This window comes from Macrobrachium nipponense, chromosome 5, assembly GCF_015104395.2.
Source record: "Macrobrachium nipponense isolate FS-2020 chromosome 5, ASM1510439v2, whole genome shotgun sequence".
NCBI classification, from domain to species: Eukaryota; Metazoa; Arthropoda; class Malacostraca; order Decapoda; family Palaemonidae; genus Macrobrachium; species Macrobrachium nipponense.
Window position 1 is genome coordinate 84,815,579 of NC_061107.1, and position 14,343 is coordinate 84,829,921.

Genomic DNA, 14,343 nt, shown 5'->3' on the forward strand with positions numbered 1-14,343 from the left:
TTCCTAGGTTCCTTTTGTTTTTGGATATCTTTTGTTCCCTTGGTTTTATATTCAGGTTGATCTACTAATTTGTTATGCTTGATTTCTTTTTCATTCTGATAAATTTTTCTGAAAAGCAAACTTAACTGTATACGAGTTTTACTTTAGTTGACAGGGTTAGTAGATTTTTATAGGAAAGCAAGAACAGTTGTTAATTTATTAGAAACTATGCTGATTTATTGTTTAGTGGCTTTGCTTTGTGGGTAGGAACACTTATCTTGACATTCTTAGACATTATTTAACTGTGTCAGTTATGTTTTAAGTAAATGCTAAAGTTCAGAGAGTTGCCTGGTGTCATTTTACTTGAGTTAGGTAAATGCAGTGATAAGAAAATGGAAGATTTGTATAAATATCAGACTTATTGTATCTAACTGTCTCACATTTAAGGTGTTCTAACTGAATTTTTCCAAAATCAGGTTACGTATTACTGCTAATAAATGCTAAATCTTGGGACTTTTTTAAAACTTTGGTTAACTTATTATAAACAAAATTGAGGGAATCATTAAAAATGGTATAGAAATTGCGGACAGTTTTTCAAAATCTAGATGATTAACTTGGTAGGGATATTCGCTGATTCTTCATATTTTTAATTGGATACTAGAATGTCAGTTGGTTTACTGTGGATTATGATAGAGGTCCTGTTGTATCATGAAAACTAGAATTTCTAATTTAGGTCTCATTTCATGTAAATGATAGCGCAGTTCCTTTATTTGTAATTAATTTTTATTCCTTTTTTACAAAAGATGTTTTCTTTAATCATTCATTTTTGTATTACTTTGCTCATAGTACATATCAGTTCACAGATTTTGCTTTTTAGTTCTCTTCTTACTGATTTAGTCAGATGTTTGTGTATTCTTCTTCTTGACTGTCATGACAAAGTGTCTCGTAGATGTTCTTAAAAAGATCATGGATCTGCTTTGCATGCTTTTACTGTAATTAGTTTGTGTCAGTAAAATTCTCTACTATCTGTGGATTGTATTGATTATTTTCTCTGCCATACCCTGATAATTATACATTAAAAGATTCAAGACAACAATTATAATGATGGCACTAAGGTCATGATGGAAATGTCAGTAATGCTCATAATTGTTACAATTACAAGTATCAGTATTGACAATGAAATGCTGTAGGCAATAATAGATCTGATCAAAATAAAAGATAATTTAAGTAGTACAGGCAGTCCCCAGGTATCGGCCGGGGTTCTGTTCCCAATGGGGTGCTGATAAGCGGAAACCGCTGATAAGCACCATTATGGCACCTCTGTTAGGTATACTATTATGGTGCTGATAATCGGAACTCGGCCTGTTATGGTGCCATAAATCACTGATTTTATGGCGCTAGATAAGCACCATAAAACCGGATTGCCGATAATATAGTCCGCCAATAACGGGGGACTCCCTGCATTGGCATCTGTGATGAAATGCCAATATTAGGTAATGATAGTACTAGCTGTGTGATGAAGGTTATGAATAGGAAGAACTTATGTGGATAGAATCATTATTTTCCTTGTTATAGTACAGGTGCATTAAAAGATGGCAGGCATCTTTAAAATATGGTGACTAGCAAGGAATGTTTTTGGTGGGGTTTTGGGGGAACTTGTCTGTTCTCTTATGTACTTGTTGTATGTGTATGAATCTTTGCATGTTTTTCTGAATATCTCTGTCAGCTCATGAAAGGTTATTAACAATCGATTTTGGAAATGGACAATATCTGATTAATTTATATTCCCTGCAAGTTGGACATGTGGGAGAAAGGGAAAAATGCAATATGCAAATTAAGTCCTTGTGTCTTGATCATAAAGCTTACAAAAAAGGATCTGGTAAGGCTAAGACCTTTAGTAGAATGGAAAAACTGTTTAGATGGCGTTTATTATTATGTATTGTAGAAAAGTGTTTCAACATTGCAGGCACTACTCATACACTTTTAACTATGTCTGAATTTGAATACTAATATCACTGAAAATGAAAGTAATTTCTCAGTCCTCTTATCCAAACCAATAAATTATTGGTTTTGAATGAATAAAAATAGCATATTTACATCACTTACGGTTTTAAGGTTTAGTTCAGGTTTTAAGTTTTTTTCTTTACATTTTCAAAACAGGTTGCCCTTTTTCATATAAGTTAGGGTTAATTTTTCTTACTTCAATGTAATTATAATGGTAGATTACAACTAAAATAGTATCTGTACAGAGGATTTGAAAATTGTCTCGGACATCAATTGGTAGGTTAGAGCTATTAATCATAAGGATTTAAATGATTAAAGACTTGAAGGAAATAATGAGAAATATTAATAATAGTATTTCAAGAAAAATGGCAAATTTAATTGTGGTAGGTTGAGTATTAATGATCACAGCACAGAGAGTTGACGGACTTGAAAATTGGGGAGATTCAACTTGACAGGGAGGCAAAGAAATTAATAGAATGTATAGTGGTAAACATTAAAATGAAACATTTGTGACATAAAGATCATTCAAAGAACTAGAAAATTGGGTCAAAATAGATTGTTAATTGGTATGAGAGAGGTGGGATGTCTTTAGTAGAAAAAGGTTGTTTGTCAAAGCAGTAATGAAAATGATTTACATGCCTTTTTGAAACTTTTTCTTATTCTGATACTAAATACTTTGTAAAGGTGAAGACAGTCGTATACACAGAAATTACTAGGATCAGGTCAATTCTGGAAGCATGCTGAATCAAAAGTTAGTAGATAAAAGTCGATTGATGACATGTTTTCTGTTGTCTGTTAATTTTATTTGGCATGGCATAGCAGTTTGCAAAACATATACTTAAGTATTATCAAGGAAACTAACTGGTTGATGTCGAGGAAATGAGGAATATAGTTCCTCAAAAAATAGCTAGATGTGAAGTGATAAGCAATTGTAGGAAATGGAAATCTGCTAGAGGTTTAGAGAGAAATTGTATCTCAGAAACCTTGAAAAAGAAAATGCACAAATTTGTCCTTCTATTATAGTATTAGGAGAAGGGCGTCTGTAAGGCTTACTTGTGGTGAAACCAAGAGGGTGTGTAATGCTTAGTAGAAATTAGTTGGATCCCAGTGTAAGGAAGACTTAGAGATATTAGTTGCTTAGGCATATTTTGAGGCCAAGACTCAAATGATGATTATGATTTGAACAGTGAAGAGGACTCATTTCAATATCATTATCATGTTGATTTTGTGGTCTTGCAATTTTCCCAGGGTCACCAGTCATTTCTGTCAGACAAGAAACGAGGTTGTCTCACCACACATTACTTGTCCTCTGGACCCCGCAGGCATTTACTAACTTTGTAACAGATAATGTGACTAACTTTGGTCTTGCAGTGTTCTCCTTAGCTCTGCCAACTTTTTCAAGGTGTTTTTCTTTGTGCTCACCTTCTAGGGCATGGTGATTTAATTGATTAATGTATTTCAGCCCCATATCACTACTACTTGTAGAAGTGATATAAGAAGGTGAAATTACATTTATACGTATTTCAGCGGCAAGTGCCATCTGTTGTTATCCCATGCTGTAGTTTATGAGAGAGTTAAAAAGACTGCTACATATGGAAGAGACAACTTACACATAAAATCTTAGGTACATTAAGCTTCATGAAATAAGAATAAAAAAGATAGACCAAAATGGAAGTTGAAAGAAAAAATTCAAATTGATGAAAGTAGATACAAAGATAATGCAGTACAGATGAGACTAACTACTCTGCTTGCCAATAGGGTATTCATAGTGAAGGACTTAGTTTTCTTTCAGATATGACAAGGAGTTGAAACAATTGGGAGAAATGGGTAGTTATGAATAACAAGTGAAAGATTGTCATAGGAAAATTTACAGTTGTTCATATACGAAACAAGCCCTCGGTCTTAATATTAGAATAAATTACTTAGCGCCAGCTGGAAACTGGTAACTTTTTCAAAATTGTGTATGCAAGGGACTATTGGCATCTGTACTTGGTCACGAGTCATGTGGACCCACCCACATTCCCCTCTTTAACCCATGACCGTGTTAGTTATTTTCTTACCCCTTTTAAGAGAGGCTGTGCTTTGCTTCCGTCCTTTTAAAGCCAGTTTAGTTTGCCTGGTTTGCTTTGAATCTGTTTGTGTGTGGAATTTCCGGGCAATTTTACGAACATGGAGCCTTGTCATGCTTCAGTAAGATTTCCTGGATCTCACAAGAAGCAGATAAATGCCCGGATATCTTCGCCTTTTTTAACGTCGGAGTATACAGAGCCTCATCCATTGTGTAGTAAGTTTTAGATGCAGAAAACTATGTTCAGATCTAGTTACTTCGCCACCTGTACCATTTGATATTTCACATATCCCATCTGGCTCATCTATGGAGTCATATCTTGGATGTGTCAGGAGGGGCTATGTTACAGTTTATCATTACTATATTCTTTTGCTTCTTATTTGTTGTTGGATAACTAAACTTTCTTGAGTCACGGGAGAATTAAGGGCAGTTGTATCTGTCACTGACATTATTGAAGACATACTATCTCATTTATATAATTTTTAGTGACAAGAACTGCTGTAGAAACCCTTAACAATGATAGTGCAAACACTACAAATAAAATTTTCACTTTGCAATTGATGAAGATGGTAAAAGTGTAGAAATATATTGGGTTCTTGCCCATTTAGGTATTTAAGAAAATGAAAAAGCTGGTAATGCTGCCAAAGCTGCAACTATTGTGAAAAGATTAACGATAGATATTCTTGTTAGTGATTATACAAGACCTCTAAAACCCATTATAGTCAATAAATGGCAGAATATATGGAGTTGTGAACATAATAGTAACCAATTAAAACAGATTAGGGCCAGTGTTGGAATATGTAAAGTATCTTATCAGGAGGAACTGTATCTTCATGTTAGTCACTCTTTTGACCAATGGATATTTGATGAATAGCCCTAGGACCCAGTCCCTATAGGCATGGACTGTAGAGCAACAGTAACAGTTAAACAATTCTCTGTGAATGTCCAAAATGTAACTGACTATGAATGTCAAGGTATGAAATTTTCAGCGGTCTGTAATTTAATAAATATTTAAATTTTGTTATTCATGAAATGCAACAACAAACCTTCCAAGGAGGGTGAACCCCATAGCCCAAGCGATGCCCAAATAACCACCATTTGGATGACTCCGAATCTGAAATAAAAGAACATGATGATGAAGTCTTATCACCCATGGGATGAAAACTGGAACTCAAGGAAGAGGGAGCTACATTACACATAAAATCAGCCTGTGGCACTCCCGATACTTCCATTGACGAATCAATGGAAGAAAAGGAAGGAGACACAGGAACACCAGAATTAGCATAAAACGAAGGCGAAGGAGCATCCAAATCCTCATGAAGAGGCAAAGAAAATCCCTTCCAAGAAGGAAGAGTCTAAACTCTGCAATGCTCCCTGTTCTTATAAAATAACTGACACTGAGCTCAGGCCAGGCACGACATTCCGGGCAAGGATCCATAGCCCTTAAAAATCTTGAGCACAGGAACCCTTGAACGCCCGGGCACATAAGCTGGTGAGGACGTGGAGACTCGAAGGAAGCCATAACCCAAAAACACACACACCCACAACACACTGAAAGAACAGAACACGGGCAATGAAAAACAACCGGCTTGGAAGGAGAACAAAGCGTAAGCGTCTACTCTCCAAGGTGGTTAGGAAAAGACTAAGTGTTGCAGGATTATGTGAGGTATCTGACCAGCTTTCACCTCGTACGCACACGCGTTGCCTGATCTCACAGATTCCTTGCTTACAATCTTTGATTGTAATAACCGGTTACTAGCGGCATTTGGAAAAATATCCTATTGTTAGACCGAAGGTTTGTTAGCTATGAAAAATACAAATTGATTTTAAAATTTGTCATATTTCATAGGTTAAACCTTATGTATTAACAAATGATAGGTGAAGATTAACTTCGTTTTGATATGTAACATACCCAATCTTGGGTTCATGAAGTAAATGATATACTCATGAATTTTTGGCAGCAAAAGGAATTGAATATAACACAGGCAAATATTACAAGAATGTATTCGGTGATTTATGATGAGAAAGTGCACAATGTTGCTCAGTCAACCATAGACTAGACCCAAGCAGTTTTCCTCATCCTTGTCCTCCACCTCCACTTTATCAGCTCATCATGTGATGTAAGTTTGTTACCTAGCTATGGATGTTCGTTTGTCCGTGTGTGCATATATCCATTGGTATTTTTGGTGAGTAATACCCATATTTGATTCTCTATTTTTATGTCTTGAGCACATTAGGGTTTTTGTATTTATTACTTATTACTATTATTTAATTAGATGAAACATATTCACATGGAATAAGCACAAGGGGACCATTGACTTGAAATTCAAGCTTCATAAGAATTTTGGTTTGAACCTCCCACCTCAGATCCCATACTGCAGAAGTAACTGATCATGATTCAGAGCCAGTGATTGTTCATTACCTTTGTGGAGGCGCAAGCATGCAACATGTGAGCAGCGTGCCATGATGCTAGCCACCATACCAGTGGAAAAAGGTGGCTGCACTTTTGTATTGCTCTTGACGATCAAGCCAGCTGTCACCTACTTGATGTTACACTAAACATAAAGATGTTCATAACAGCTTGGTCAGTGGGTTCTGCTACTGAAGTGCCAACTGTCACCTTTAAACTTAACTGTAGGGTAGTTGAGATGATTTTTCGCCACAAGCATATTTTATTAATAATAATAATCTGGGTGATGGCTTCCTACAGTCTTTGATCTTTACTGATCTACCTGTATTCTTACCAGATGACTGGGTCTTTACCTTGCTATGGCTCAACCCTTTCATGTGATTTGCAGATAATCATGCCTCTCATGGGGGTTCCAGCCTGATTTTAGCCACATGCTCTTCATTTCCATGTTGTTTTTGGATCAGCATACCTATTCAGCTGTTTATGTGTGGCTATGTCCACTTCACCTTTGCATTACTTATTGTTCTTCCTACCTACTCAGTTGTGGCCTCTGCCCTACCATTGTCTTTGTGGTGTTTTTAGTTATGATTATTCCTAACATCCTTTGTAAGAGTAGATGAAAGGGTCCCTCTTCAATCATAGCTTTGGAAAGTGGTTTTGATACTATCAAAATAGCTGACACTGTCATCAGTTAATCAAGACCTACGCAGATTTAATTCATGGACACTGAGCCTCATAGCTCTTTGGCATCTATAAAATGTGTCCTTGGTAGATTTCTGTGCAGTAAGCTTCAACTAGAATTGTCTGATACTGTTCATCCCTGCAGAACCCAGCGGTTTTAAAGCTACCGGGTTCTTCATACATGAATTGTTCCTGTTGTATGTACTTGGTCCCATACTCAACCTTGATTTTCAGGCACTTGGTTGCAGCCATTTCAGAGTCTCCCATCTTGAAATTAGTTTCTCAAGAAGCCTTATTTATTGCTTTTGTAAAGGACCTAAATGCCTATCTTCTTGCCTAGCATTAATCCAGCTAATTGAAGATATTGCAATGTTGCAGTGTGCACCCTCTTGTCGCGTAAAGAAGAGTTAACCCAGGAGTTTGCTCAGTGGAAGAAGCATAGGTGTTGTTAAAGTTGCTTATGTATTTTGATATGGCACTTTGTTTGAAATGTACCTTTGGTGGTTGGATATGTGAGACTCAATGTGGTATCTAGATGTTACCTGCTGGGAATCATCTGCAAGGATATTCATTTGACCCCAACTACGCAGAAAGATCTAAGTGAGTGGTAGCCAGGACTTTGTCTCAACATTCTTTACATCACTTGTCTTTTGTCACCAACTGGGGATGGGACCACTTGCTGAAGTTGATGGATATACAGGCAGTCCTCGGTTATCAATGGGGGTTCAGTTCCCTGGGGTGTGCTGATAAGCGAAAACTGTCATTAACCGAAACTCTGCAAATTATGGCGCCATAATGGCGCTTATGATGCTGATAACCGGTTATTGGCGCCATAAGCACCCTTGTGACACTGATAACCGGAACTCGGCCCGTTATGTGCTATAAATCGCTGATTTAATGCTGCTAGACAAGCGCCATAAAACTGGATTGCTGGTGACCAAGTCCGCCGACAACCAGGGTCTGCCTGTATCAGGGTTTTCTTTTGGCAGATTTATCACTTCTTGGGTAGCATCTGCATGCATCACATTTCTATGAAGAGAAGGATGGAAAAACTTTGTAGATCTTGAATTCAGCTTGGCAAAGGCAACTTATTGATTCTTAATGTGATGCATGTCTAAAGAAAACAGTTTGTAAGTGCCAGTTAGCAGTTTTGTGTGATTTCTACTCCCAATTTATAGTGCAGGTTATGGGATTCGTACACATGCATGCAAGTGGTCATGAAGGGCCGTGTCACCTTCTGGTGAGGAGGTTATAAACTTATTTCTAATTCTAAAAGGCATGTGCGATACAGATGCGTTGCTTTACTTCCATTGGTTCTTGACTTCTCAATAATCCCCTAGCACTTTCCATAAACTTGAAATCAGACATGTATGATTAGTGGAATTGTGATAAAAAAATTTGCTTATTTTTTTTATAATAAATAATGGGTATTTACTTACAAAACCCATTAATCATATGAGTTCCCTCCTCCCAACCCCACTAATATCACAATCCCAAAAAATTGAGGTTATAGGTTAATTCATGCATAAAGTGTCCATCATGATTTGGCTGACAGACAAACTGGTGAACTTGGGAACATCATGGGAATTGTGGTATAGACTAATATACAATTAATGAATCTATATGAGACATCTTTGTTAGAGAACAGTATCGTAAGGTACATTACTGTAATTGGAGTGTATAATGTAAAATGTCAGTGAAGAATTAATCCTGTTTTCATGATGAAGTGATCTGTGTCACTTTCATAGCATTCAGTGAATAGAATATGTTAAGAAAAAGTGAGAATGTGTCTGATTGAGGTTTTTCTTTAATCGATTCTCTTAAATTTTACAAATGAAATAATCGATTCTCTTAAATTTTACAAGTGAAATAGGAATAGGACAGACAAGAAGGCTTTCATTTAAAAATAGTAAGCAGCATTTTAGATAGATGTTTATGCCCTTATGATGATTTCTTAATTATAATGTATATGCATTTTGGCAGTGTATTACATTAGTATTAGTCAGCTAACTGAATGAGATTTTAATTATTATTTATATTAGTCTATTCAAGGATTACAGAGTAGATTATAGTATGCTATGTTAGTCTTCTTATTTATTATTTAATTAATGTAATTTATTTGAGCAATAGATTAAAAGGTAATGTCATGTAAATATGTTTATTTTAAATCTGTGTATTGTATTTTGCTGAATTATTATTAATAAAGGATTAGATTATCCAGACCTCTGAGCTTAACAACGGCTATTCTCGGGCTGGTTGTATTTTGCCGAAATGAATCGTAGTTATAAGGTACAAATTACGTATTTGGTACTTTTGCCTTGGATTTGATATTTTGCTCAGAATTTAATGGTGTGTAGTGTGATTTGAGCTGAGTACCAGCAGGTTTGTAATAAGAGTAAAAGAAGCGCTAGATGAATGAATTTGCAGTGCAACCTTCTAGGACTGTTTAAGTAAGTAGGTTCATAAGATTGGATAAGGGTGGGGTCTTTTCTTTACAAAAAGAATGTCATGAATCATGCAAATAATCATATTACGTGAAATTATTTTGTCTGTGTTTATGGGCATGACCTGGTAGGGATTGGTTAATTGACTAATCCATTTGAAGAGTACTAGTTACGGCATTTTATTGTAGGAATATTTAGAATATCAAATGAGTTTAGGCTGATTATACTATGGAAAATATTGTGGAAAAATGTATCTATATTAGACTACTAGCATAAATCTTATGTTAGTTATAAGTATACTAAATGTCATTCATTATTAATATCAGTGTGATGAATACAGTTCTATCGAGACTGTTTTTGTCCTATTGAAGCCATCAATGCTAGTTATATGAACAGTAGTATATTGAAGCCATCAGTGCTAGTCATATGAACAGTAGAATTCTTTTTTTATAAAGCAGTATTCTGAATAGGTATAGTGTTTTTATGGTCAACTGTCAGTTAGTAATTGAAATTTTACAGGGTGACCTATGTAACTTGACCATATGTCATTCAAGAAGAAGAGCATTCCTTTTGCCACTTTGTCTTAAATACTTAGTGCAAGTTAGTATGGCATGTGAAGAGAATTGTTGTTTAGCATGTGGAGTATCTTTTTCTGCTCTTATGATTAGTACTGGTTAATCTGTCTACTCTGTGTTCACCTGTGTCTAGTTAGCTTCTGCTCTTCTCTCTCATTCTTGTCTGAACATTTCACTCAGAAATCTTCCATCTCCTTAGTATTTTTAAGCCCTAATGTTTCTCCTGGGATTCACCTTTTCATAACATTTCTGTACGGTACTAATGTACAAGTAGTTGCTGGTACATCATTTAGTTGTTGTGCAAAATTATAAGCTGGAACAAAAATGTTTTTGGAGGTAATTGCAGCGATAGAGTAGTAACAGTTTCTGTTTATTTGATGTCCTAGGATTGATTGGAAGGGAGAATTTTTAGATAAAATGTTTTTATCGAGTTATTAGTATTTACACTTGGAAAATTCTGTTAAACTACGTATTAAAAGCCACATTACGTATAATTTACCTGATATCTTTGAAAAACATAAATTTATCAATATTATTGTTTATTTAGGATTAGTTCACATATGTTTACATGTTTGAGCACTTAAGTATTTCTTATTAAAACTGAAAATTATGTATATCAAACACTAGTCTATCTCATTAGAATTTAGAACTATTTACCTCAATCAATGAAAATTTTTTAAAATTTTCACTTCAAATGTTAAGGTTGGTTTGCATTTTGAAAATTGAACAAAGGTTGGTATGGTTAGCTAGATATAACTGTTCATCACAGTTTCATGGGATTCTGGTAGTTTTTATTTTTGTAATCTTTTCAGTGTTGTTTTTGTTAAAATAGATCTTTCATCAAAATCTTGCTATATTGTAATAGTATTGTAGCGTTTGGTCAAAATTTGCAAGTTTCTAGTAGGGTAGCATGAAAATTTTACTTTTTTTATATAATCTAATCATTTTTAGTACAGTTTGATGTGATCCATAAGTGTTATTACAGACTATAAATACTGGACTTGAGCAATTTTAATAATATAGAAATGTAATATAAAGAATTTGAAATATGGAGCTGCAAAGTATCTACTAAAGCATTTAATTTTAAGGGAAATGTGGTAAATTAATTTGCTTTTGAGAAGGTGAATAGAGTATTCTCTGTCCTTTCCTGTAGTTCTGTGAATTTATGAGAGAGAGGAGGTTTGTGTCCAGGGTCCCTCCTATGTGCTTTGGATACTTGGAATGTGCATGTAACAGCTGCCAACCACATCACACTATCTCTGCCACATCCAGCTATCTTACTGACACAAAGGCCTTACGGGGCCAGGAGTAGGAGAGAGAAAGAATGTGCACCTTCACTCATTATTCATGTCAATTTTGGTAATGTGAAAAAAGCATAGGGTTACAGGTGGTCCATTGGTCTCCAGTCGATTTGGTTGCTTTATGAAGTGGCATGGATGTTTTGCATTGCAGATGTTTTGTTACATCAAGCAGAAGAAGGGGCTTTTAATTTTTATCTTTATTCTTACTAGGTGGTATTCATGAATGTGAAAGATAAATAGAATTTGTTTATGCCTGTGCATTTTAGTTCATGTACACACGTAGTTCTGTTTTTCTCACAGTGCTTGTTGCATCATTATTGTACGCATTTTGAATTACTTTTAAGGTGGAATAGTTTTTGATATCTTGAAATACAGTAAGCCAGTCATTTGTGTTTTTGAATTCCATTATGTATTTTGCTTTGCCTCAGTACCAGTCATTTTTGTACTTGAATGTGATATGCAGTTATCCTTTACAATTTAGAGCAGATGTGTAGAAGAAATTTAACATCACCTTTGGGTATTACTTTCTGCAGGCTTATATAGGATTATATCCAGATGATTTTAACCCTTTGAGATTTTGTTGGTCAGGAAATTAGCTTCCAAGATTAATCTGTGGCAAATCAGAATGACCACTTACAAGCAGAGAAATATTTCTCTTCTGTTGCTTGCTATATGTATAATTTTTAATGGTATAATGCTGGTTATAGTGTCATGTTAAAGTCGAATACTTTTACGTTTTACAGCATTATCACATATGTAAAACAGCAGAATTAAAAATTCAGAATGAGTTGAAGGTGGCCAAAAATTTAATGGATTAACATTTGCATGCCATCAGAATATCAAAGGGTTAATATAATTTTCTAAGATGTTTGCCAAGTGTAAAAGATAAAAAAGAAAGTACCCAATGAATATAAAAATAAGTAATGAGAAGAGTTATGGTGTTCTCCTGAGATTATTGCAGATTTTTCAAGAATTGAATTAAGAGGACCAAATTTATGAATCAGTTTTATTTGGAAGAGATTGCAGATCTCCTTAGTATGAGACAGTAGCGTTATTGCAAAAAGTGAGAGACATGTCCTTTGGTTAGTAGTTTCAAAAAATCACATGGGATAGATGATATTAATTGAAACTTAGTTGCTCTTTTATCATGAGATGATTTTTATACAAAACACAACATGGGTATTATTGATAGATCTGGATATTGTAAACCAGAATGCAAAAAGATGTCATATTTCTATGAACAAACTGGGTGATGTTGATACTTTGATATCTTGATTGGTTGAAATGATGTTTTAAAGAGCCATTTCCTAATAGAAGTAATTGAATGGTTAGTGGAAGCTAAACAGTTTGACTTTCGCTCCCAGGTAAAATACATTTCCAGTATTAGATAACTGGAAGTGTTAGGCCTTTAGAATTATTTTTACTACAGCAGACTGTCTTTTATTTAATTTTTTCTCTCATAAGTGTTTCTCAAATTTTATTATATTTGAGTAAAAAAAAATTTCAAGAGAATTTATAAGATTCTTGGTATGTTTGCTGTTCTTTGGAATGTCATTTTGCCAGGAAGATAATTTGAGTTAAGAACCTTAGAAAAATGATTTTTCATTATACTCCATAGTTTTGCCCAGAAAATGAGTTTAATACTCTTTGAAGCATTTAATATTTTCATGATAATCTGTTGACATCCCTTCTTTATCATGGAGTGTGAGTCATTGATTTTTTTTTATCTAGCATTGTTCATAGAATCAAATATTCTCTGGGCCAAATTTGTTTGAGAATGCTACTGTGATGAATAACAACTTCATTATTTCTGTTTTATGTTTCTCCAGTCTTTTTCATTTGCATATTACACTCTGTCTTTGCTAAGCTTACATTTCTTATTTATACAAAATTTCTTGTTCTTAAATGATGAATTGACTTGTCTATGAATTGCAATCCAATTGTTTCTTAATCATAGTAATATCTTAAATGCTAGTAAAAAGCAGAAGTTTATCAGCTTAAGAGGGTTATAATGCTCCAAGATTAATATGTGTTAATATCTACGCTGCAATTACTAGGGATTTTACTTCAGATTTCATATCGAGGTCCTCCTCAGTTTAAATGTGGCTGGTTTCTAGAAATGAGTTACGTATATATAGTTATTTTTATAGGTCTCATTAGGTTCATTTGGTACTTTTGGGTAAAAGAATGTGATTTTTGCACTTATTATATTTTTAGTTCATATTTCACATAAGCAGCTTGAGTACTGCTTATAAAATTCCTGTGATATCTTTATTGATAATATATGGAGATGAAGTTCATGTCATTGTACTATGTGAAATATTTTGTTTATGACTTGAAGACCTATAATACTGTGTGGGATGACTATTTGAATGGTTAATAATGATCTTTGCTGATTTTAAAGAAATTCCATGTTCATTTCTTGCAATTATGCACTTCAACTCATGGCACGTTATTTGTGATAACAATTTTTGCATGAAGCATTGTTATTTTTTTTTTTTATAAATGTTTGGTTAATCATGTATTTTTTACAGCAGTATCCAGTGTATATTATGAATATGCTGAATATAGATAAGGTGTTATTTTCTTGTTGGCACTTATAATTGTTTGTAACTTCAGTGTTTAGATAAGAATTTGAAATAAAATTTGCATCAATTGGTTGGAATGACTTTTGTATCACTTCAACTTTGTAGTCTTCTGAAAGGATTAACATTGTGACACTGGGGAATTGTCTTCAGATTTGGAAGTAACTTTTCAAGTAAATTTGATTTGTAGCTTTAGAACAATATATTCTTCATAAATAATTTTAAGCCATTGATGTAAAGTTTTCATATTCTTGAATATATATACAGTAAATAGTTTGATTACATGATGATTGCAG

At 34.3% G+C, this 14,343-nt stretch overlaps 1 protein-coding gene across 1 annotated transcript in view; it reads left to right on the forward strand.

Annotated features, from left to right (window-relative positions):
* The window catches only part of LOC135215473 (phosphatidylinositol 4-phosphate 5-kinase type-1 beta-like), a 555,040-nt gene that overhangs the window by 331,496 nt on the left and 209,201 nt on the right, over nucleotides 1-14,343 (forward strand).